Source organism: Protopterus annectens, chromosome 12.part0 (genome assembly GCF_019279795.1).
Source record: "Protopterus annectens isolate FY-2018-M chromosome 12.part0, PAN1.0, whole genome shotgun sequence".
NCBI lineage: Eukaryota > Metazoa > Chordata > Ceratodontiformes > Protopteridae > Protopterus > Protopterus annectens.
This window is the reverse complement of record NC_056746.1, coordinates 1,145,038,623-1,145,063,757: the sequence shown is the minus strand read 5'-3', so window position 1 is coordinate 1,145,063,757 and position 25,135 is coordinate 1,145,038,623. Positions and strand designations below refer to the sequence as shown.

At 37.4% G+C, this 25,135-nt stretch overlaps 1 protein-coding gene across 1 annotated transcript in view; it reads left to right on the top strand.

Moving 5' to 3' along the window:
* The window catches only part of NDRG3 (NDRG family member 3), a gene marked incomplete in the record, with an annotated part of 646,357 nt that overhangs the window by 261,853 nt on the left and 359,369 nt on the right, over positions 1–25,135 (top strand).

Here is a 25,135-nt window from a genome sequence, read left to right as displayed (position 1 = left end):
TCGGGAATGCCACGGATCCATTTGCTTCTTTCAAAATGGACAGATGGAGAAAATCTGTTGCAGACATCCTTGCAGCCATGCTTACGGAAACAGATGCTTTCTCATTCCTTTGGATGGGCATGTTCCTTTGTGAGTTTCCCCCTTTTCTACTGATTCACAAGTTGCTTTAGAAGACTGTGAAAGGAATGACAAAAAAAAATCATTGTGGTGACCACCTGTTGGCCAGGCAGTCTTGGTTTTTCCCATCTATAATGGTATAGACTAAGGGAAGTTACCACAGACTTCCTCACACTCTGGATTTGCTCACTTGGTGTCTAGGGTGACTGGTGCATCCCTTTAGAGCATATATATCTAATAGCCTGGATATGTTTAATCATTACTCCATTTAAACACTTGTTTCATAAAGATGTGCAGCAGGTGTTGGAGGCCAGAAAATCTGCTAGAAAATCTTATGTTTACAAATGGATGAGGTTTTCTAAATGGGAAAGAGTCCTTTGAGATCAACTTCCCTCTGGTCTTGAAATGTTTGTGTGAGCTACTTTAGGATAGCTTATTGTACATGTCCATAAAAGTGCATTAAGTGTCTCTCTACTTGTATGCCAGTGGATCCCCCCTCTTCTTTGATAAAACAGTTAATGAAAGGTGTATTGCAAATGAGACCCCCTCAGAAGTGAATCCCTCCTTTATGGGATCTCTATTACATTCTGGAAGAATTTACATTACCACCTTTTAAACCTGCAACTAAGACTGATCTGAAGTTCTAAAAATGGAAAACTGTTTTCCCTTTTGCTCTGACATCTGCAAGGCAAGCTTCCGAGTTGCAAGCTCTCATGGTGGGACAGACTTGCCTGATATTCCTAAGGGTTAAGATTGTGCTGTGCTTTGTAACTTGGAGGTGCATTGGCAGCGCTGGTGCTACCTGATGGAATGAAAGCTGAAAGGCTTTTTCGTACACAGATGGTCAAGCTGTCACTAAGCAAATGATTGTACGAGTCTGGCAGCAACTTGGTTCTTTGTTCATACATTTATGAAGCACTGTAAACTGGACACCTTCACAGGCTTCAAAAGCACTATTCTCTACTAATTGAGCCTTTGCCTAAAAGTGTTTTAAGAAATTCTGGATGTGCTCGACAATGCTTGATTTTTTCAATCCCCCTTGTCTGCAGACTCTCCTGCTGCTGTGTCCCCGGAGACATTGTCTAAAAACGTTTATGGGTTTATCAAACCCAGTCCCTTCAGATAAGCTAGGCTGAACCCTTCTTCCTACCCCCAAGTTGGGTAGTGTTTTGGATTCTACCCATATGCCAGTAAGGCAATGTGTTTGAACATAGTACAGTTGCGCAAGTCCTACTTGACTGTAACAGTAGCAGTTCGTAGAATACACTGCTTTACTGTTAACATTCTCCCACCATTCTTTTTAATTTTTTTGGATGTACATAGTTTTGTGTTGGAGTTGTCATGTTTTGGGTTTTATTCGGTGGCCCACTTTATTTGTTTGATTGCTTTTTTGCTTGCTTCTGTTTACAGAGAGAGTCAGTACAGGAACTGTAATGCCCATTTTCAGAGGAGGATTGGTGGCAAAAGCTCCAAAACAAGGATAGAAAATAACTCAAAAGAAACGGTCAAATATGATTTACAAAACATTGTCAGATTAAGGAAATGCATGGTTTCAAGATATTTCAATAGAATCAAAATACTAAATTTAATACACTCATATAGTATCCATAGTGGACAGTGCATACTTCAAACTGCAGGTTTGGTACATTTGCATAGTTTTAGTTGACTGGTAATGGGCATGTAATATTTTAGGGTGGATTTGAATTTGTGGATGATTATTTAAAACCCTGATGTGGTTTGAAAGTTTGTTACATTCTTTGTAAATGACAAAAGCAAATAGGGAGTCACTCTATGTTTTTCAAAAAAGTTTTTAAGGTCTGAGTATTTTTTCGTTCGGTTTGGTACATGCCATCAGGTGAGATTTGATAGGGAGGGTGTTTTTAAGCGGACAGTGAAATATTTTGTGTGCTGTGAGAAGCTAGGACAGGGTGATGTGTTGAAGTTCAAGCTATTTGGGGGTGCTGAGCATCATGCAGTGGTTTAGGAGGCTGCATGCAAGTTTACTGTTTTTGTTGTATGTGCTTTTTACTTTGGTGGAAGAGTTAAGATTTGTGAATATTGAGGCATATAGGAGGTAGGAAGAAAAAGGGAGATGGCATACTATGAACATTAAGCAGGTGCATTGCACTGTAAATAGAGCCTAGCTTACATGTCTTTTTTTGACTGTGGTGTCCATGTGCAGATCTTGTTATAGCAGAGTTGTCAGCATATTGTATTATGTTGGTGAGTTTGGATTCCTTGTGCATGTCCTTAATTTGGCCCAAATATGGAGCCTTGAAGTCTCCTTTAGTGATTTTGAAGGAATATGGAGTGGGAGTCATTCCATTGTACAGACTGGGTGTGATTATTTAGATAGCTGGTGAACCAGGTAATTGAGGGCTAAAATATTTTGTCCTTTGGAGAAATTGATTTATGAGAACATGTCAAATACTTTCGACAAGTCCAGGAAAAGGGTGGAGACAAAATTATGTGAGTTTTTACTTTGATTAATGGTATCTAGGAAATGTAGCAGGGCATTTTCGGTGTGTGGTGGGGTCAAAAGCCATATTGGGTAAGAGAAAGTAATTGGTTATCAAGTAGAACAAGATCAAGCACACCACCTAAATGAAAGCTGGCACTGCTGCTGAGCTAGTCTCTTTCCACCACCAGCATACTTTGACAGTGTTCAAAGAGAAGAAATTAGTAAAATCTATTTCCTTAGACAAAGATCAAATGTATTTTTGCCTAGGTTATATTATCTAGTAATCTCTGATTCAAAGAGTGCACTTGTGTGTTCTAATGTTATCTGTGTGAACTGCAACCTGTAAGTACTGTCTATTGACAACTTTCTTTTTCAGTTTGTTGTAGCTGTCCAAATATTTGCAGTATGTATAGGTATGAGCTGAAGCTGAATTTTACTTTAGTATGTCATTCTTCCGTGTTAGGTTTTGTACTAGCTTTACTTAACTATAACCACATGTCAATGTGGAGCTTTTCTCCCCGGCCCTCCGCTGAAAATCGGGGATTTTATCCCTGTTGGACTTTCCCTATAATCAAGTATCAAAACTAAATTTTTAAATAAGCTAGGACAGTGATGGCAAACCATTTGGGCTTGGTGTGTCAAAAATTTGGAAAATGCCTAACTTGACTCTGCTGGCGTGTCACCTCCCCAACCAAAAATATATAACAAAAATAAAATAAATAAAACGGCATAGCTCTCAATACATCAGGGATAAATCTAGAAATAAGAGACATGGACAGTTTTAAACTACTAGTACTATTAATTTGAGACACTGACAGAAAAAAAAATGAATGTGAATTAATATACATTTTTTGAAGTAAAATAAGTGTGTAAATCTAGTTGTCATTAAATGTAAAAAGTAGCCAGTTTTAGGTGGGATTAAGAGCGAAAGTTGAAAGGAATGTAAAACAGCACACACTTAGAAATGCAGACTGCTTGCCCTTTGTAGATGTGTAACCACGAAGAGAAAATGTCAGCATCCTTACCCCTGCAGCAGTGTTGTTGAACTGGCTTCTGGCACAAAATAATTAAATGCACTTCACATTAGCAACAAATGCAAAAGCAGTTTCTTTGGTAACTCGGGTGTTGGTGAATGCTGGCGTGTCACCCAAAATGTTGTGGTGTCACCTTTGATGCAAGTGTCATAGGTTTGCCATCAGTGGGCTAGGAGTTGCTGAGAGGGGAGGAAGGTTTGCTGTAGTGACAGTTCAGTGGATGTGCCACCTTTGTGAAATGGGATTATGAAGGAAGGTTTCCATAGGACTGGAATGTAGTTTTCTGTAATTTATTAGGATAGATGCAGGGTAGCAAATGTCTGTGGCTGTACTGTATTTGGATAGTAGGTTGTCAGGAGGTAGTGTTGAGAATTTGTTTTTTTAATGTATTTTTTTGATTGTTTGGTTGAATTGGGGTGTGGATCTGTGGTTTGGGGGGGGGGTGTTGAGTTGGATGAGTATAGCCTGTTTAAGTAGAGTATTGACTATGAAATGTGAATTTGAATTTGTCTGCAGTGTCCCTAATGGTTTCGGATGTGAAAAGATTTTCTGTCTGATTTTAGGCAGAGGTTTAAACTATGCCAACATTTTTGTTGTAAAAACTGAAAATGTTCTTCATCTCACATTGCTGCAGTCCTTACATATGGGTAGTCCGCTGTCCTCGGTCGGCCCGAATACCAAAGTATTAGGCTGACGTCGGTCAAGGCGCTTAAAACTGACATCAGGACGTCAGGGTACAAAAGCGCATGACCGACGTCATATCCTCAGTCTTTTTTGCAGCATGGTCCGATGCAGAAGCAGCGTTGCAAGTGCCGTTCGGCGTTCTGAAATTTTTCGAGTTCGGAGTTTCAGACCGAATCCAAGTTGGCTAAGTACCCCGTTGGGGATTATTTTGTTTTTTTCTTGCCTCAGTATAGTACCGGATGTCAGAAAAAGTGAATAATTGTATTTCTTGTGGGAAACAGATACCGCATAGGGATTATCATTCTTTGTGCATTCCTTGTTTGGGGCCTGAGCACGACGTAGTTGGGTGTCGCTTTTGTGCTAGGTTCAATAAGCGCACTATTAGCCGAAGGTTAGATTGTGCTAGGCTGGTCTTGAGCGGTGCAATTATAATATGCCGTCGGATTCTCCGGCGCCCGCTTCCACGAAGAAGCGCAAAGACAAAACAGTTAAGCCCAGGCAAGATGAGTCGTCCGTTCCGGACGCCAGTTCTTTAGAGGCTTCAGTGGAACCGGTGGGTCCGACGGAGACTTCTTTAGAGTCTCAGGGGGAGACTTTAATTTTGCAGGATGTGGCCTCTCTTGAGGCAGGGCAGGCTGAAGGGGCTTCTCAGGTTACTGAACTCCCCTCCCTTCCCAGGGTGGTTAGGCCCTCTCCTTCTGTTTCCAAGGCTTCTCCCAGGGGCAGGCCAGGTTTAACTTCTGTTGGTGTCACTCCTAGTTCAGCAGGGTCTGTGCCTAAGAAGCACATGCTTAAAATGGTAGAAGATTTGATTACTCTGATAGTTGGGAAGTTTTGAACAGGCTTCAGATGTTTCAGAGTCTTCGGCTGAAGACTTGCAGGAGTACTCTCCTTATTCTGATTCTGATGCAGAAGATTCCACTCCTTCTGCTTCTCCTCCAGAGGATTTTTCTTTTTCAGAGACGCTTCACTCTATGAGGGAGCATTTTAAGTGGGAAGGTCAAGACTTCTCTGATTCTCGGAAAAGGCTTAGGGAATTTTTGCTTTTACCTCAACATAGGCCCTTAGCTGTACCACCTGTTCTGGATGTTGTGCAGGATGTGTTTTCAGAGGCTTCGCTTAATCCTGATTCTCTGCCTCCTGCGCCTGTTAAACCAGATAGGTATTACAGGGTGCCTGAGGCTCATAAATATCTTTGTAAGAGTCCTAGGGCGGACCCAGAAACTATTAGTCAGGGACCCAAGGGTGTCAAGGCCTCTGTTGTAAAAAATCCGGTTCCTCTAGATAAAGAGGCCAGAGATTTGGATAGTTGGGGAAAGAAGGTCTATACTTCTTCTACCTTAGCAATGAGGGCTTTGAATTGCCAGTTTCATATGTTGAAATATCAAAACTTTCTTCTTTCTCAATTGAAATCTAAGGTGGATGCTCTGGCAGAAGGCATTGAGTGTAAAGAATTACAAGATTTGGTGCATGTCTCTGAGCAGGTTGGTAAGCATTCTGTACAATGTGGTTTTGATGCTGTGCAGGCCTCGTCTAGGGTGGCTGCCACTGGTTCAGTTCTTCGCAGGCACGCCTGGCTGAAGGATCAGAATTTTTCTGACCATGTTAAAACAAGGATTTTGGATGCTCCTTTGCAGTCTGAAGTGTTGTTTAGTCCACCTGTGGAATCAGTCTTGAAGAAAATGGAGGACAAGGCTAAGTCTATGCAGACTGTTAAGGATTTTTTGCAAGTTCAGCCTCCAAAGTTTAGTAGGAATTGGCCTGCTAAGGGGTGGACGATCCTTCTTATGATTCTCAGTCTAGGGGTAGATCTAGACGTGGTAGGGGCAGAGCTCAGAGTTCCTTCAGACCTAGAACAGGAGTTCACCTGCACAATCTTCGAGTGAGGGTAGGGGCCAGTCCTTTCGTAAACAGGCCCAATGACCTACTTTTTCAGCTGCCAGATCCCTCTTGCCTGGCAGCACCTTTGGGAGGAAGGTTGGCACTTTTCAAGGAAAATTGGATTTTAATTACCCAAGACAAATGGGTACTGGATATCATACACCGAGGTTACAAGTTTTATTTCCATACCTTGCCTCCTTTCAAAGGCATGCCAGACGTTCCTCCTCAGCAAAGACTAGAGGCTCACAACCAAATTTCTCTTCTACTTCAAATAGGAGCTATACAACCGGTCCCTCTGCCAGAAGTGGGCCTAGGATTTTATTCTCGCCTGTTTCTAGTACCAAAGAAAGGGGACACGTGGAGACCCATTTTGGACTTATCTATCCTCAACACATATCTGGACATTCCCAAGTTCAAAATGTTGACGTTACAACAGCTTTTACCTCTGCTGGGCAAAGATCACTGGATGGTGACTCTGGATCTCAAGGAGGCTTACCTTCATGTTCCTGTCAGGCCCAGTTGCAGGAAGTATCTGCGTTTCTGGCTGGGACTTTTCATTATCAGTTCTCTGCATTGCCCTTTGGCTTATCTACTGCGCCCAGAGTGTTCACGAAGGTTCTGGCTCCAGTGGTAGCTTTCTTCAGGCTAAGAGGAATACAAATTTATCCTTATTTGGATGATTGCCTGATTCTGGCTCAAGGAAAGGACGAACTTCTTCATCATTTACAGTATGTGATGGCAGTGTTAAGATGCCTAGGGTATTCTGTGAACGAAATAAAGTCCAGTCTAGTACCCTCTCAGGACATGTGCTTTCTGGGTGTGAGACTGAATACAGCATCCCAGATGGCCTTTTTAACCCCGGACAAACAAAAGAATCTTTCTCTTTATTTCCATCAATTGTCTCGTCAGTCCAGGCTGACTGCAAGGACAGTCCTTCAAGCCTTGGGGTTCATGGCATCTTGTATTCTGGTACTTCCCAATGCCAAACTGCATATGAGGAAGCTACAATGGTATCTCAAAAATGTATGGACGCAACACTGCCAAGATATGGACACTGTCATTCAGATAATACCTTGCATTCAAAAGGAATTTTTGTGGTGGGCTCAGGAATGTCACCTAAACAAGGGACTCTCTGTGACCCGACCAGAGGCGAGTCAGATTCTAACGACAGATGCCTCAGACAAAGCTTGGGGAGCTCATCTAAATGGAAAATGGATACAAGACACGTGGCCTGCCAGACTTCAACATTTACATATCAACTTGAAGGAGATGTTAGCAGTCCAATTTGCATTGATAGCTTTCAAGGATTTACTTCTTCCAGGGCAGGTGTTGATTCAAACAGACAACACAACTGTCATGTGGTACATCAACAAGCAAGGGGACACATTCATATCCTCTATGCAGACAAGCAATGATTTTGTGGGAGACTGCTCTCAGTTTGCAGCTAAATCTTCAGGCAAGGTTTCTGCCAGGAGCACAGAACTCCTTAGTAGATGTGTTGAGCAGACAAATTATGGATCCCCACGAGTGGAAATTGGATCCTCATGTATTTCAAAAATTGACAGTGTTATGGGGAACTCCAGACATAGATCTGTTCGCTTCTCCACTAAATTACCAGCTGCCAAAGTTTTGCATGAAAAGGTTTCATCCCACAGCTTGGAAAGTGGATGCTCTCTCATTCAATTGGAGCAATCTTCACGTGTATGCCTTTCCACCACTGCCTCTCCTCCCAAAGGTACTCCTGAAGGTCAGACAGGACAAGCCAACCATGATTTTAATGGCTCCGGATTGGCCTCGACAGCACTGGTACCCATTACTGAGAAGTCTGGTACGGGAGCCTCCATGGCCTTTGCCTTCGATTCCACACCTGCTGTCTCAGGAGAACAGTCATTTACTCAATGTCAAACTTCACTCTCTACATCTAACAGCCTGGCATATTCTGTTTTGAACCCTGGAGGGTCTCAGCTTCCACAACAAGTTTTGAATGTTATTTTGGAGGCCAGACGGCCTAGTACAAGGAAAGTTTACGCAGATAAATGGAGGAGATTTTTAATTTGGAGTACAGCAAAGGACTTTGATGTTTCTAAACCTAACTTAAGTGTTGCTCTTCAATACCTTACTGAGTTATTGGACAAAGGTTTGTCCTTCTCTATAAAGGTTCATGCTGCAGCAATTTCTGCTCACTATGACTGTGACCCACCATTGTTTTCTCATCCTTTGTTTAAGCAATTCCTTAGAGGGGCAAAGAATATAAGACCCCACGTAGAGCTCCTACTCCTGCTTGGGATCTCAATTTTGTGTTGGAGAAACTCACTCTACAACCTTTTGAGCCTGCAGCGACTGCCGAGTTGAAATATTTATCATGGAAGACTGCTTTTTTGTTGGCCATTACATCTGCGAGAAGGGTTTCTGAATTACAGGCCCTTATGGCGGTTGAGCCTTTCTTAATTTTCCACAAGGATAGGGTGTCTTTGCGTACTAACCCTTCCTTTATGCCTAAAGTGGTTTCTAGTGTGGCTTTAAACCAAACTATTCATTTGCCTACTTTTTATGCAAACCCCCAAAATAAAGGGGAGAAGATTTTGCACACTTTGGATATACACAGACAGTTGCGATATTATTTGAGCAGAACTAAAGGGTTCAGGCAGTCTCAGCAGTTGTTTGTTTCATTTGCTTTGTGTTCTCAGGGCAAACCTGTTTCAAAACAAACTATTTATAAGTGGATTGGTTGTTGTATTGCTTTCTGTTATTCCCATCATGGTAAGGAGATTCCAACTGGGATTAGGCCTCATTCCACTAGGGCTACTGCCACTTCTACAGCTTTTTTAAGGGGGGTGGCTACTAAGGATATTTTGGAGGCAGCTACTTGGAGTTCAGTGCATACTTTCTCTAAGCATTACCACCTTCCACTTTACTCTAAATCTAGGGCTGGATTTGCCACTGCAATTTTACAGGGCATTTTGGCAGCTCCTAATGCTGTATAGTTTTGCCATCCTCCCTTACCTCTGCTTTGGGATTCTACCCATATGTAAGGACTGCAGCAATGTGAGATGAAGAACATAGTACAGTTTTGTACCTACCTTAAATGTAGATGTTCGAAGATCCACATTGCTGCAGTCCAATTTACCCACCCTCCTTCCCCTCTGTAGTTAGGGGTGGTTGTGTGGTTTGGGTTGTAAATGTTGTAAATACTGTAAATATGGTTAGTGCAGGGGTGGTTGGTTGTTTTTTGCTGTTTTTTGGCTTTGCCCTTTCTTTTTAGGGCCTTCTGACATCTGGGGCAAGAAAAGACTGAGGATATGACGTCGGTCATGCGCTTTTGTACCCTGACGTCCTGATGTCAGTTTTAAGCGCCTTGACCGACGTCAGCCTAATACTTTGGTATTCGGGCCGACCGAGGACAGCGGACTACCCATATGTAAGGACTGCAGCAATGTGGATCTTCGAACATCTACATTTATGGTAGGTACAAAACTGTACTTTTCTCTTGATACATGATGTACCTAACTATGTCTGAATTCTTATTAAAAAAAAAAAAAAAAAAAAAAAAAAAAACTTGTACTGTATCTTGCATAATGACTGGATCTTGTAATGTGAATGTGATACAAGAGAAAAAGAAAAATAAAAATATTTGAAAAAAAATTATGCCAAAATCGTTTGGGTTTTTTGTATGTGTGGTCTGGTTTGTGGAGAGTCGTTTCCCCCACCCGCATAACAAACTTCAGTGGCATTGATAATCTGGCTAGGTAGGATTGGGTCTTACTTTTGTTCCATTGTTTATTGGCTTTGTGTTGCCATGAGTTGTTTAGTTTGACATCTTAGCTGTGAGGCAGTACTTATTTTCACTTTGTCTCCGTGGGGCTTGTTAGTTTAATATTGTTAAGGAGGAGTTATTGAAGAGGCAGCTTCATCTTGAGACCTATATATGAGAGGTTCCCAGTCACATTGTGTGCCAACCATTTTTGATAAATCCATATTTAATTTCTCACAGAGTTAAAATATAGGGGTTTGACGGCTTGAAGTATTCCCTGTTGATGTAGGTGGGGTGATTGCTAAGAGTCTGGGAGAGTGCTGGCTAGCTTTTTTCAGGGTTGCCTGAGAGTTTGCAGTTTAGTGTGGATAGCTTTTGATAATTTGTCAAATTGGGTTGGTTGTTGGATCAGCTGAGTGAAATGATAGAGGTTAGAATTATTGGACGGTCGGGGGGGGGGGGTTAGAGTTCAGTTTGTTAGAGGACCAATGTATGTTAAGGTCCCAGAGCAGGATGGTTTCTTGGAGTATGTTTTTGGTAGTCTTGGCATTTTTGGGGGATGGAGGATATAGGTGGCTACATTTACAGATTTCTGATGAGATGGAGTTTGGCTATTGGTATTTTTTTTTTTTTTTTTTTTTTTTTTAAACAAGTTTATTGTTTTTAACATACAAAATAAATATCATGACAATTTTATACAAGTAATTAAAATAGAAATGGTTATAACATTCAATAAAATAACCAAAGTATTTACAAAGACATCCACTACAAATCAAATCAATTAATTAAACTAAAATACCATGCTATTGAAGCTAAGATTTTTTTAACAGATTTTGTAAAGTATCCCATATAATATAATAAGATGTTTTTCTAGTAGTTCTTGATTTTATTGTCATCAATTCCATATGGCACACTTCAGTCATAACATTTTTAAATTCATTAAACGAAGGAGGAGTATCTGAAATCCAATTTCTGGTTATTATTTTTCTAGCCACTGCTAGAATAGACCATAACAAGGGAAGCTTAACTTTTTTAACACTTTTAGGAACAGGAGTGTTGAATAATATAAGTGATTTAGAAATAATGAAATTATCTGTAAAAAGGGCTTACAAAAAATCATTGATTAACTTCCAATATTTATACAGTCATAAAACATATGTGCCCAATCAGCATTAATTTCTACATTACATCTTTTACCTAGGTTGTCTTTATTATTTATTGTATTCATCATCAAAGGTGTATAGAAGGATCTATGTAAAAATTTCCAAGTAAAAAGTCTCCAAATAATGGAAGTAGTAGTTTTATAAGCAGATTCCAATATATATTGTTTATCTTGTTTTGGTGATTCACCATTAATGGAAGTGAAATAATTCCAATAGGTATCTACACTGTAATAAGTTTCTTCTCTGATAATTTTATGTATGTATGAAAGCTTACCTTTATCAGAAACTTTGTCGTAAGTTTAATATCAAGTAATCAATCAGTATTGGAATAGATTCTTTAACTGTTATAGACATTAAATCAATTTTATTAATAAGATGTTGTCTAAAGGTCTGAACTTCTAACCAACAAGTTTCTCTCAGATCAAATTCTTGTTTTAAGAAGTCTACATTTTTTACTTATCAGATAGCAACTGATACCAGTACTTTAGATCATTTTCTGTGACTAAGAGTTCTTTCAGAAGTGGTTGACAAAAGCATACCTTGTGTATACATTATAGGAAATAGAATAAAATTCCATTCCTTATACTTAGGATGCATGAATATAAAATTATGATAACTGATAATAATGTTTAATGGGTAACTAACAATATATTTTGGTGTAATAGGTGAAGTACAAAATTCTTTTAGTAACCATAACATGGGGTTATTTACTATAATATTTTTATGAGTTAAAGAGATTTTCATGAAGTGAATGCTAATTAGTTCCCAGTAATCTTTCCATTTTGCAACGTATGACTGGTCTATTAACAAAGTAATAACTTTTATAATAGAAGAGATAGTATATAAATTAAAGTCTGGAAATGAAATGCCCCCTTGAGACCAGCTATTAGTATGTTTCTTTAATGCAATCCTAACTATTAGGTGCCCATAAGAAATTTAACATGAGTGAATTCAATTTCTTAATAATTATTTTTGTAGGTGGAAGTATTATTGATTGTATTAAGTATAATATCTTAGGGAATATTATCATTTTAATAATTGTAAGTCTCTCTTCCATAGTAAAAAACATATTATTCCAGCTATCAAAAAGATTTTGTATATTAAGAAGACAGGTACTATAATTAGTATGTATAACAGATTTGATATCTTTAGTTAATATTATACCTAAGTATGTTATCTGACCGGAGTTGGGTATATATTTACTAAAATCACTAATGAGGACATTTTTTCGTGTATATATAGGTAATATTTTAGTTTTTTCTTCATTGAATATTAAACCAGAAATATTTTTAAAATTCATAATTTTATCAAATAAGGACTGCATAGAAGAATTAGATCCTGTTGATGTAATTAGAACATCATCTGCAAAAAGTTGAATTTTAGATATTGTATTTTCATCTATATCAAATCCTTCTATATCAGTACTGTTTCTGATCAAATTAGCCCAAGGCTCCATTATTAAAGTAAATAACAATGGAGAGAGTGGACACCCTTGTTTTGTACCTTTTAAAATGGGTATTTTTTGTGAGACATATGTTCCTATCTTAATGTAAGCCATTGCTCCTTTATATAGATGTTCAATTAGATTTACAAATGCATCTGAGAAGTTTGTGCACTTCAGTAAGATAAACAAGTAGTCCCAACTTACTGAATCAAATGCTGAACTTATATCGAGACTAATAAGTGTTAAATCTTTCTTTCTCCTATTTGCATAATCAATTAACGTTAAAGTTCTCCTTCTATTATCAAAAGTATTTCTATTTACAATGAAGCCTGTCTGGTCTATAGCTATAATGCCTGGGATGATTGTCTTTAGTCTATCAGCAAAAATACTCATAAACATTTTATAGTCAACATTAAGTAATGAGATAGGTCTATATGAAATGCATCTAGTTGGGTCTTTATCGGGTTTTAAAATTGGCAAAATAAATGTGTATTGCCAAGATGGGGGAGTTGTTAACTCATTTTGGGCCAGAATAAAAACCTTATGTATTAATGAGTATGTACTTTTAGAAAAAAAATTATAGATCTCTGGTATAATACCATCATTACCTGGTTCTTTATTTGATTTAAGCTTGTTTATTTGTGTAACAACCTCTGTATATGAAATATTTTTATCCAATAGTTTAGTCTGTTGTTAAGTTTTTTGTTCATGTTTGTAATTATAAATTTCTTTATTTTATCTTTAGGCTCCATGTTAATGTTATTATGATTAATTTTGTGAAAGTGATTTCTAAATTCATCTAATATTTCTGGTAGACTAGAAACATTCTTCTTTTTCCTTGGAGAGAAAATTTCTTTGATATGATTTTGCTTATTCAACCTTTTTGTTTTATTTTTAAGTCTATGTAAGTATTTGGGACTTGAGTAAGACAGAAACTTGTATTTCTCTAATGTTATTTTAACTTTATGAGTTAAAATTTCTTTGTATTTCTCATTTAATTTATTTATTTCTTCAGTGACTTTTTTGTCCATAGTATTTTCTTTATTATTATGCTTATAAGAGTCTAATTTACTTTGAATATCTAATAATTCCTTGTCCCAAGATTTCCTTTTATTATTATACCATCTGATACTTTGTCCATATAGGTATGATTTTAAAGCATCCCAAACATAAACAATGGAGACTTCAGGAGTATTATTTATGTCTAAAAAATGTTGCACTTCTAAAAGTATATAATCCTTATAGTCTTTTAGTTGAGTTAAGTATGCTGGTATCCTTTTGATCTGAACATTTTAAGTACTTTTTATCATAAACTCAAAGACAATTGAATTATGATCTGATATAGGACACGAAATTATTTTAGAATTAATTAATTCTGTTACCATCTGGTTAGAAATAAAGACTCTATCTATTTTTGAATAAGTTTTATATCTGTTAGAAAAAAAGTGTATGGTAATGATTTTGAATCTATCTGATTATTAATATCATTCAAATGATATAAATTAACAAAATCCTTTAAATGTTTTGCATTAGATGTAATTTTCCTTTTTCCTACAGTAGTAGTATCTTTTTCATGTAGGATACAGTTAAAGTCACCTGCTAAAATAATATCTCCTATAGAAAAAGATATGATCTTATTGAGATGGTATTTCACTGTATTAATGCCAATTCCTGGTATCCAATATACATTGATTAATGAATATATATCTTTTCATTAATTTGTATTGTAACCATACAAAACATTCCTTTATCATCTTCATAAGACTTAATAGTTTTAGGTATGGGCATACTTTTATTCCATAAAATAGCCACTCCTCTTTTTTTCTGAGTATGTTCTGAACTAACTAAAACTGTATATTTATTAGTGGCTAATTTATCAATATCCTTTTCCAGGAGATGTGTTTCTTGAAGGAATACTAAGTTGGCCTTATGTAAATTAATGTATCTCATTAAACTTGCCCTTTTACATGGGTTATTCAGTCCATTAATGTTTAAAGAAATTCCTTTTAGAGAAATCATTTGGTTTTTTTTAAACATATAAAACTTATAATCAGAATGACAAATAACAAAATAAGTGATATTATACCTCCTCCTTTAGGTGTACCATTAAATATAGCTGTATTTATTGAAAATCTTATGGGATTTTGTATAAGCTTCATTTTTGCTTGTAGTGACAATGAGTTTATAAAATGTGTTGTGGATGTCAGAACTATATACAAACAACAATAAACAGATGCAAATAATATAAGGATTAAACCTTGCACCCAGCCTGGAGTTAAAAACTCCAACTTTGAGTAGGACATACCACTCAAGTTATCCCCCTACCCTAAGCAGCAGTACCTCAGCTGCCACCTTATCAATTTAATACCGGTTATTATTAACTAAAGTTAACCTCTTTCAATTAGATTATCTAGTAAGACAAAGCTAAACAATTTATAAATCAGCATCATATAAACAAATAGGAACATTTAGAAACAATTCATACTGCTATGTACATCCATTTAGTATAATACATTTATAATCAAAATAGCATTCAGATAAACTTGATAATGGGAACCGAGAAGAGAGAGAGAAAGAAAAGAAGAGAGAGAAGAAAAAAAAAAGGGGGGCATATCTACATATTAATTTATTAAAAGTTTGTAAAAATAAATTCTTATGTTCATTTAGAGTCAATAACTTAGGCTATTATGGTTCAGATATTACATATATTAGAATATTCCTATTTTCTGTCATAGAAATGCAGTTAACAGTTTTTAAAAACTTTAAATTACTTGCATCAAAGCTTTCTTCTCATACTTATTATTGCCAGTTAAATAAAATATTTATGTTCAAAGATATGATTACAAATCATACTGCATAGCAATATAAATTCCCAGATATACTTAAATCATTGTGAAGAAAGCCATCTGTATTTTATATATCTGAACTGCTGCTTTAAAATATGTCACATGACAATTTCTTCTAAGATAAAATCATAATGATACTTATGCTTGTTAATTAAATAAGTCAAATGAATTATAACATTATATATGTTTAAATCATAAGTATTTACATACATTAATATGGTGCAGTCATGTAAGCTTTCAAAAACATGTATATATGTTTTACTTTCTATGCCTTCTAAAATATCTCACTTGCTTACTGTGGCATACTGAATCATTTAAATTCATTATAACTTTCACATTTTGTAAATTATATCATAAATAAGTAAGTTGTTATAAAAAATAACTCACATTTAAATGTTATAGAGTTCGTTTTTCATCACAAAGTCGCATTTACAGCAGTTCTACTTCCTGGAAGAGTGTTCTTCTTGAATCTGCGATGTGTCAGTGTGAAATCAGGGGTCAAAGTTCAAAATGACTGCATTCAGCTTCTCTGCATGTATTCTGAGTGTTGAAGCTTTTAAAACAACTCGAGGACACTATTCACGAGGTAACCCACATCCCAAATTGTCTCCCTTAACATTCTGGCGGGAATTTTAATAAATGCAAGTGACTGACATTCATTTAGCAATATAAATGAAACTAAACAGTGCAAAACCTTTGCGAAGTATTTTACAAGTCATTACAGTCTCTATGACAGTGAAACTAAGCCTACAGTTATTAACATATACTACAACTAATTTTTTATGCCCCAATTCATTTTCTTATACAAATCCTATTATATACATGTATCAGTTCTATCAGAAGCATGTAAATGTACTTATATGGGAGAAAAAGAGAGAGGGAGAAAAGAAAAGAAAGAGATTAGAAAATAAAGAGAGAGAGAAGAAAGAGAAAAGAAAGAAAAGGAAGCTATAAAGAGTATCTACAGTGAAATAATACTTGCTGTTTATATTAATAAAGATAAATATGAAACATATTATTTACAACTATTTTAGTTCTAATTATTTATAATTAAATCATGACATATTTGTAGTCGTGTATAAGCAATAGAATCATGGTATAATGTTTGGCAACAGCGTTTAAACAGCATATATATTTTTTAAAGAACTAATAAGTTATTATTTCACTTTTTCATATTTTTCATCATACTTCTCTCCCTGCCCTCCCCCACCCCTCACTAAATGCATAGTTTAAAAATAATGCCATTATTTAAAACAAGAAGAGAAAGAAAATGTATCAAATTACTAACCTTGGGTCTCTTTATCACAAAGAGAAACAAGTTGATTGATAGCCTGTTATTTGTTCCTCAGAGATTTTGACTATTTATGAAACAAAGACAGTTCTTTGCACACAGAAAATAACTTTGAATAAATCTTTTAGAATATTTATGGCTTTCTGAAGATGCAGTAACTGTATTTGAAGAGATTAAGAATGAAGGAGAAAGAGGAAAAAAAAAAAAAAAAACATAGAACATGTCATTTGTTTTTTAGTCTTTTTTGCTTCTCTGAAGTCTTCCAAGAAGTTTCTGTTGCCATCCTCTTTAACGAAGGACTAGCCCATTCCATATCTTCTATTTTATCCAATATCTTATTTTTTTTAATATACAGCAAAGCAGAGTCCAAGTCTTCAAAAATTCTAGGGCCATCAGGTAAGAAGATTTTTAGTTTGGCAGGAAACAGAAGGTAGGTTTTGAACTGTGCTTTCTTAAGCTCTCTTATTAATGGCAGAAAAACTTTTCTTTTAGTTATTACCAAGGAAGAATAGTCATTGTCAAAACGCACAGTTGCCTCATTAATTTTAACAGGTGCTTTAGCCCATGCAGATTTTAGTACCATCTCCTTGTCATAGGATGAAATAAATCTTACTATAACTGATCTAGGATACTTTTTGTTAGAGTTAAAATTAGATATGGATCTATGGGCTCTTTCAGTACCAAAATAAAATGCTTCTGACAAGTCTAAAGTTTTGGGAAGCCAAGTATTTAAAAAAGAAGTAATATTGTTACCTTCTATAGTTTCTGGCAGTCCAAAAATCCTAATATTATTGCGCCTAGATCTATTTTCCAGATCATCAAGTTTGCTTTGTAGATGTGTGTTCTGCTTCAGCAAAAACTCAATGTTAATTTCTTCTTCCTGGATTCTATTCTCCATGTCATTAACAGTCTCTTCTATGCCTGTAATCTGAGTCTTCTGTTGTTGCAGGTCTAGATGTAACAAATCTATTTGTTTTGTAGTTTTTTCTATGAAGTTATCAATTTTAGTATCCAGTTTGTCCATTTTGGTAGTAAGTTGCTGAATTGTAGATATCAGAGACTGAAGCTCTTTCTTGATGCTGGAATCCTGAGAATTTGTCTTACTGGAACTCATTTCAAACAGAGGTGCTGACAGAGAAATTTCCAAGGTGTTTTCTGACAGGAAAATTATTGAAATTTTCTTTCTTTTTTAGATATTATTCAAGAAACTGATATTCCAAACGTATTTAGAAAGAAAATTATTTCATAAATTAATTTTTAAAGTAATTATTTCCTGTCAGTGCAGTTAAGTTGGTGGAGCTGAAGAAATCTGCTGCTATCCTGTGTTCATCCTTGGCCACGCCCCCAGGCTATTGGTATTTCTTCATGGCTGTATTGTGGAATAGTTGGGAGATGGGTATGGATTTGTAAATAGGCTAGAAAGATGGCCACACCCCTGGAAGGAATGATTTTTTCTTTAATTTCTGGTCTTAACTAGCTTTCAGTGATAACTAGGATGTGGGGTTAATGAAATTCAGTCCATGCAAGAAGGTGTGATGTCTTATACATAATCAGCCTCTGAAGGATATGCAATTTTTAGGCTGGAGGAAGAAACTGGGGTTTGCTTCATTTTAGAGGATGTGGAGGGGTTATGCAGAGGCTTTTGGTGGGCTTGGTTTTGGATTTGTTTAGATTGGGCAAATGTTGGGCCAGGTTTGGTACATCTCTGATTTTTATTAGTTTATTGTGGTGGTTGGTAGAGAGTGGTTGAGTTTTTGAGGTTATAGAGAAGTAGGCTTGGTATTTTTTTTTTGTTTTTTTTTTTTATCTAGAGCGTGGAGGTTTGTATTTGGTGTTGGTTAGTAATTTATATTTGAGTAGGATTTTGTCTGTTAGAGCGATGACCAGATTAAGGAGTTGCATCTGTGGACATGGGGTGTTTTTTGGTTTGGAACAGTAGGTGTTTGCAATCTTGCATCTTAGTCTTCTCTTCCTTCTGGACCCTAGAAAACTGAAAGGGGTCAAATTGGTGGGTCTGAAAGGCAGCCTGTCCTTTCAAGTGATTGGTCTGTCACATCCACAGACTGGTAGTGGAAGGAGCATTGAGTTTTAGGAGACTTCCAGTGGTAGTGTAGTACAGTACTACTGCCCAGATGTCAGTAAGGCATTGTGTTCTGTAGACATTTAGTGTAACAGGTAAGTAGGACTTTGGCAAATGGACTTTGCTCTTTTGACTGTTCTTGGCCTTTGTTGGCCAACAAGTATTCCATCTTAGCCTAACCTCTTTTCTGTCTCCCACTTTCTCCTGTACTCCTTTTTTTTTTTTTTTGGTAACTTCCTGCACTTCTGCATTCCACCACCAGCTTTCCTTGTGTGCCTTCCTTCCATATGTGGGTTAGCTGCAAAGCTGTTGTACAGTCTTCATATATGCTGTTTTGAGATGCTGCCATTCTTCAACTTCACAGATTTCCTCTTCCCACAGCTCTAGCACCTCAGGAATTAGTTCCTTGTACTCTTGTGATTTCACTACAGTGAACTTCCAGTTCTTCAACATAGTTTTTATTGTAGATCTTGGAGGCTTCACTGACCACTGTTTGTAGCTAATTGTGGCCACCACTGGTTTATGCTGTGGGCTGTTTCACTGGGTGTGGCCAATTCTTCCCAATACCCTTTTCCTACCAGAAGGAAGACCACCTAAGTGGCATGTTGGCCACTCGTTTGTCTTGCATGTGGACTTTTGACTTTTTCTTGCTGAACTAGGTCACTGTCAAGCCATTTGCCAGACAGAAGTCTAGAATGGCTTCCCCTTTATTCCTGTTGCCTCACCCATGCAGACCTATTCAATCTTCATATCCTGTTCTGTCCCCATAAGAGCATCCAGGTGCTGTGACTGCTGCCTAAATTCACTGTTTTTGTTGTCACAACCCCACAAAACATAAGTTGATTATAAATATTGTCCTACCATTATTTTGGATTCTGAATGCCATGAGTCTGTCACTAATTTGGATGATATCCCTCACTGTCTTCTGAAGCTTCTCACTACAAGTCACATCTGTCCTCCTGAGTGGTACTCTCTAAATCCCAAGCCAAGTGACTTTGTTGCACTGCCCTTCCATCATGGATCCTCGATACAGAGAATGTCTGGCCTCCTACTTGGTCATCCACTTAAAGCCAAGCAGATAGGCAACACCTACAGTCTGGGCTGCTTCCCATGACTCCATCCAACTTTATTTTATGAATTTGAAGTGGAAACGCCTAACGTGTGCTTTGAAGAACCCCAAGAGACACTGAGAGCATGCAGACTCCACATGGGCATTTGCCAGAGGTTAGGATCAAACTTTGTGTATGGGCGGTCGAGTTTACCATTATGACAGTATGCAGTATGATGAAAACCTTCTTTAGTGAAGTTATCAGTTATTTGAATACAGAGTAAAATACTAGTTAAACAATATAAATGTTAACAGTAGATTTAAAGAGTTAAGCAGTCTATTTCCTTCTGTTTGCCTATATTATAAGGCTAAACATAAAATATAAGAATGAAAAGGGGGAAGGGAGGGAGGCGACATAATGTGCACTATATGCAGGGTTGGGAATGTCTGTAGGTGATCATTGTTGCTTTGACACCCTGACCTAATGTGTAGAATGGGGGAAGAAAGGGGTTGATTATTTTCTTCTAACTGTAAAGATGGAAGCCTTGCACTGATTTGCAAGGTTGGTTGTGCTCCTTGGTTACTGCATATATCGTCAAAGTTCTTTTTAAAGTTAAATTAGTCACTCGAGTCAAATCTGTCAGGAATGTAATGTGAACAATATCATGTAACAACTGCTTGTGGAAGAGATGGAAGCTGTCGATGAGTGAATGTCTAAAGGAGGAAGTGGTCACTGTCATTGAGTGAGTGCAGCTTCAATCAAATGGATGTAATGTAGATACCAATAAAATGTTAAAGAAATGGCAAGAGTACTGGAGAATTGACCATGGCTTGTGGCATTTAATGGGATTGCTGGAAGGATATCTGCAGCCTTATGAAGTAGCTAAAATGGAAATATTTTTCCATGGTCAGAAGATTGTTGTGATACCACTGTATTGGCAAGGTTGGTGAAATTCAAGACAATATATTGACAGTTGGGCAAATGGAATAGGTGGTTTCTGTAAGGTTATGTAGAAAATTAAAGCTGGTGTGTTGAAAAAAGATGTTAAAAATAGCATAGCTGACACGTTTTAAGAATCTCTCTTTGAACAGTGTGTGTGTCATTAAGAGTTGAGCAATAAATGCATCAAACTTGGGAAGCCTAGAGATATTTGTGTTTATCACATGGGTCACTGTTGCAGTCCAGTCACTTGGGATCTCCATGTCAGGCTAAGTCTAGTGTCCAACTCGACTTTGAGTTGAATACTCAATCCAAAACAAACAAGTGCAAAACAATACCAGGAGATGGTAAAGTTAAACTTTAATATATACACACCAGTTAAAACAATTAAGTGCTTTCATCCAAAATAATACTGACTTCTTCAGAATATGTATTTCGGACAAATACGTTTAATTGTTTTAACTGAATCATTTTAACTGGTGTGCATATATTCAATTTAATTTTATTGTCTCCTGGAATCGTTTTTGCACGTTTGTTTTGGATTGAGTATTTGTGGATTGTGTCTGGGTTCTTAGTTCTGTTGTTTTCAGAGTCTAGTATCCTTTTCCCAATTTTTTAAGCACTTTTATTGTACTATCACTTGTAACATAGGCAAATTTACATTTATGTAAAAGTAGTCAAACTGTATTAACAAGTTCAAATTGACAAACATTGTACTTCACATATATTGCTATATATCCTATAACCTAAGCGACATTACATAAATTATTCAGTTCCATAAACATCTTTAGTAGGCCATCGTGTATGACATAGGCAATCATACAGCCATATAAATGAAAACAAACCAAACCGGCACCCTCCCATTTGAAAACATTTTACATCACAAGCCGTACTGACACACTCGCAGTTGCAAACATACATCACTTATCTACCCAATTATTTTCAGGCAAACATTACATAGCTCAAGTCCCTGCCTTATTTTAAACCTCATTACTCCCCTGTGTGTATTGATCCCACAGTTTCCTTTTTTTCCTATGTAATTTGCTGTTACCCTTTTCCAAAGATCTCAATTCCAGTTTTATCTCTGTTACTGTATTCACTACATTTAGTATAGTTGGTTTTGATTTTGATTTCCATTTTTTAGTAATTGCTTTTTTGGCAGCCACCATAGTTAGATACAGCAAGGCCTTACCCATGTCTAGGCAATTCCGATTCTGTATCCTAACTCAGAAAAATCTTCTCGCTCATCACACCAATCTGCTGATCTAGCATCTCCAACAGCGCATCCCACAGGGAATCCTAAGTCTGCCAACTCGCAGCACTCCTAGAAAATATCTTCCCTGTCACACCTCGAAAATTTGCTGCCTAGCTGAGGAAAAATTCTCTGGAGTCTACTTGGGGTATAAAAATATCTATGTATATATTTTCAGACAAAAATCCTAAATCTAGATTGTTGCATATTTGGGAGACATACAAGTATCCTCCCATTGTTTCTTTGTGATTTGCTTATCCATTCACTGTCTCCCCAGTCCTTTCTAACCTCCCCTGATTCTTTTAATGATCATGCAGCATTTTATATGGTCATATAATTATTCCTTTTTTAATGGTGGCTTCTGTTCTAGATTTTACTAAAAATTCTACCAGTGCTGGTCTTTCGTTTAGGACCCCCCCCCCCCTATTTCCTTCTGTTTGCCTATACTCTGATATCAATCCTTTATAGGGAGGGCAATTTCTAACCTGCAGTCCAAATGCATTGTTGGTGTCTTCCCATTGTATCATCTTTCCCTCTCTAGTTATTTGCTCCCAAAACCAACTTCCTTTGCCAGTTTTCTCCAATAAATTCCAGCCCCCTCTTGCCTATTGTCTGTATCCCTAATTCCAGTCATCCCTATCAGCAGAATCTCCTTTCTCCATTCCCGTGTTGGTTTAGTTCACAAGATACTTTCTGCTACTTTATAGATATAATATTCTGTATGATGCATCCAAAATCTGTCTTTCCTTGTTTCTTGAGCTTCTCCCCCAGTTTCATTGTCTGTTCCACTTTAAATTGTAGTTTTGTGCATGTGCTATGTATAGGAGTCTTAACTGTGTAGCTCTGAAATACCCTGTCAAATCAAGTAATCACAATCCACTCTGTTCAACTGGAAGAATCAGATTATCCCACTTGACTCTTGGTGTCTCCACCCCCAGATAAAGTCCTTTAGCTGTTTATTAATTGATATCCACAACTTCTCCTTTTGTTGATGAAAATGCCTGACCTGTGTATAATACTGATGGGACTAAAACATTTTAACTGCTTGTATCTTGCTATCCATATAACAAAGCTTCCATTTTCTCAGTTTTTGTATTCTCTTTTGTTTAGTCTTTTCCTACATGTCACAGTTTCCCAATGATTGGCTTGATACAACTTTTCCTCAGAAGTCTTCACATAGCTGTTACGTAGGTGGCAGCAGCTCAGTTCATTTGCCCCCCCCCCCTTCATGCATTGATTGCATCAAGAGTGTGTGTGGGTCTGCTGAGTACAGGCGTACAGCTGAAAGAGCTGGAGCAGAAATGTACTTAGTTAGGAACTTTTTTCTCACCACATTATGAAGGTGTGCTCTAGTTCTTTAAACTTGTGCTTTAACAGATGTTTGTGAAGTGAATTTTCTTGCAGGCATCCGATTCATTTTGAAGGTTATAACTAGTGTGTATACCACTGGGTCTATGGCACAGCAGCACTAATTGTCAGATTTGCCAGGACTTTCATGTGAAGGCTATCAACAGAAGGTAGGAGGCCCTCTAGGTATACCTGAGCAAAGACTTGTAGCAGTTCTTGTGCCAGTCTACCATTGCTGTGAGTTGCAGCAGTGCAGCATGGACATAGCCCCCTGCAAAAAAAAAAAAAAATAGAAGGAAGTCCCAATGGAGAGGTCAGAGTCCTTCGAGGTAGGTAGCAGCAGTATTAACACAAAGAATCCTTGAACCTCTTCTGTACAGAGCTGTTCATACCTAGAAAAGAGAGATGCTGGAGTCCCATATTGGATTCCTTATGACTAAACAAGTTTCTAAACCTTCTGGAATTCTGCAGGCCCCACTAGCAGTCCTAGATCCCAAAGATGCCTACCTCCATAGCCCCAATTTCATGGAACATTGGCCGTATTTGAGGTTCGTGGTAAGGGCCATCAATTCCAATTTACCTCCTTGCCCTTTGGTTTAGCGACTGTGCCCAAAGTTTTTACAAAATGTCTAATCTCAGTGATGGCTGTACCATGGTTATCCATACTTGGATGATTGCCTTTTACAGGTGTAGACACAGATGTGGATACAGAGCGTAGAATATTATACCTCGGATTGTCTTAACAAATGGTATTTTCGGTCAATACGCAGAAATTCAGCTTGTGCATAGCTAGAAATGTAATTTTCTTGGCACTACTGGCTGTCAGTGGAACCAAAGCTTACCTACCGCGTAAGAAGACAGAGTCCAGCTGCCTTCTTCCTGATGTGTCAGAAAGGTCATAAAGAGCAGACAGTTTCTCAGCATATTAGGTCAAATGGCAGGAAATATTCAGATGATTTCCCCTGTCATGATTACACAGAAGGAAACTACATAGCTTTCTAAGTAGTACTGAGGATCAGCAGTTTCCATCCTAGAAGTACACCATATCAGTCCTGTCCTGTATCTTCTTCTTTTGGCTGCTCCCGTTAGGGGTCGCCACAGTAGATCAACTGTTTCCATTTCTTCCTGTCCTCTGCATCTTGCTCTGTCACACCAACCACCTGCATGTCCTCTCTCTCACCGCATCCGTAAACCTTATCTTAGGCCCTCCCTCTTTTCCTGTTATGTGGCAGCTTCATCATTAGCATCTCTTTCCCAATATATTCTGGCTTTGTCTCCAAACCTTCCAACCTGGGCTGACCCTCTAATATACTTATTCCTAATCCTGCCCATCCTCGTCACACCCAGTGCAAATCTTAACCTCTTGAACACTGCCACATGGTCACAAACTTCAAGCATAGTCTAGAGTACCCTCACCTTGGAATTCAAAGTGCTGGGGTGCTGGGTACCAGGAGTACTAAAGCAACTTCATTAAAGAATAATGGCAACTTTTCAAACTCTGTGCCATCAAGATGGGCAAAGAGTGTACTAAGTTATCCAGGGCATGAATTTAAGTTCGTAGTAATAGAAAACTTGTACAAAATAAGAGGAGGAGCTTGGACATTACTCCTTGAAATGAGAGAATTCTTTTTGGCAACTTTATTTTAGTTCTTATGGATGGCTAAGACTGAATGAATATTGTTTTATTGCATGTATTTTGAAAACGAAAGCTTTGGAGAGATAAATGTGTTTAATTTATATAATATATATATTTTAATTGTATTTAAAAAACAATATTTTTCATTTGAAGGGTGTTT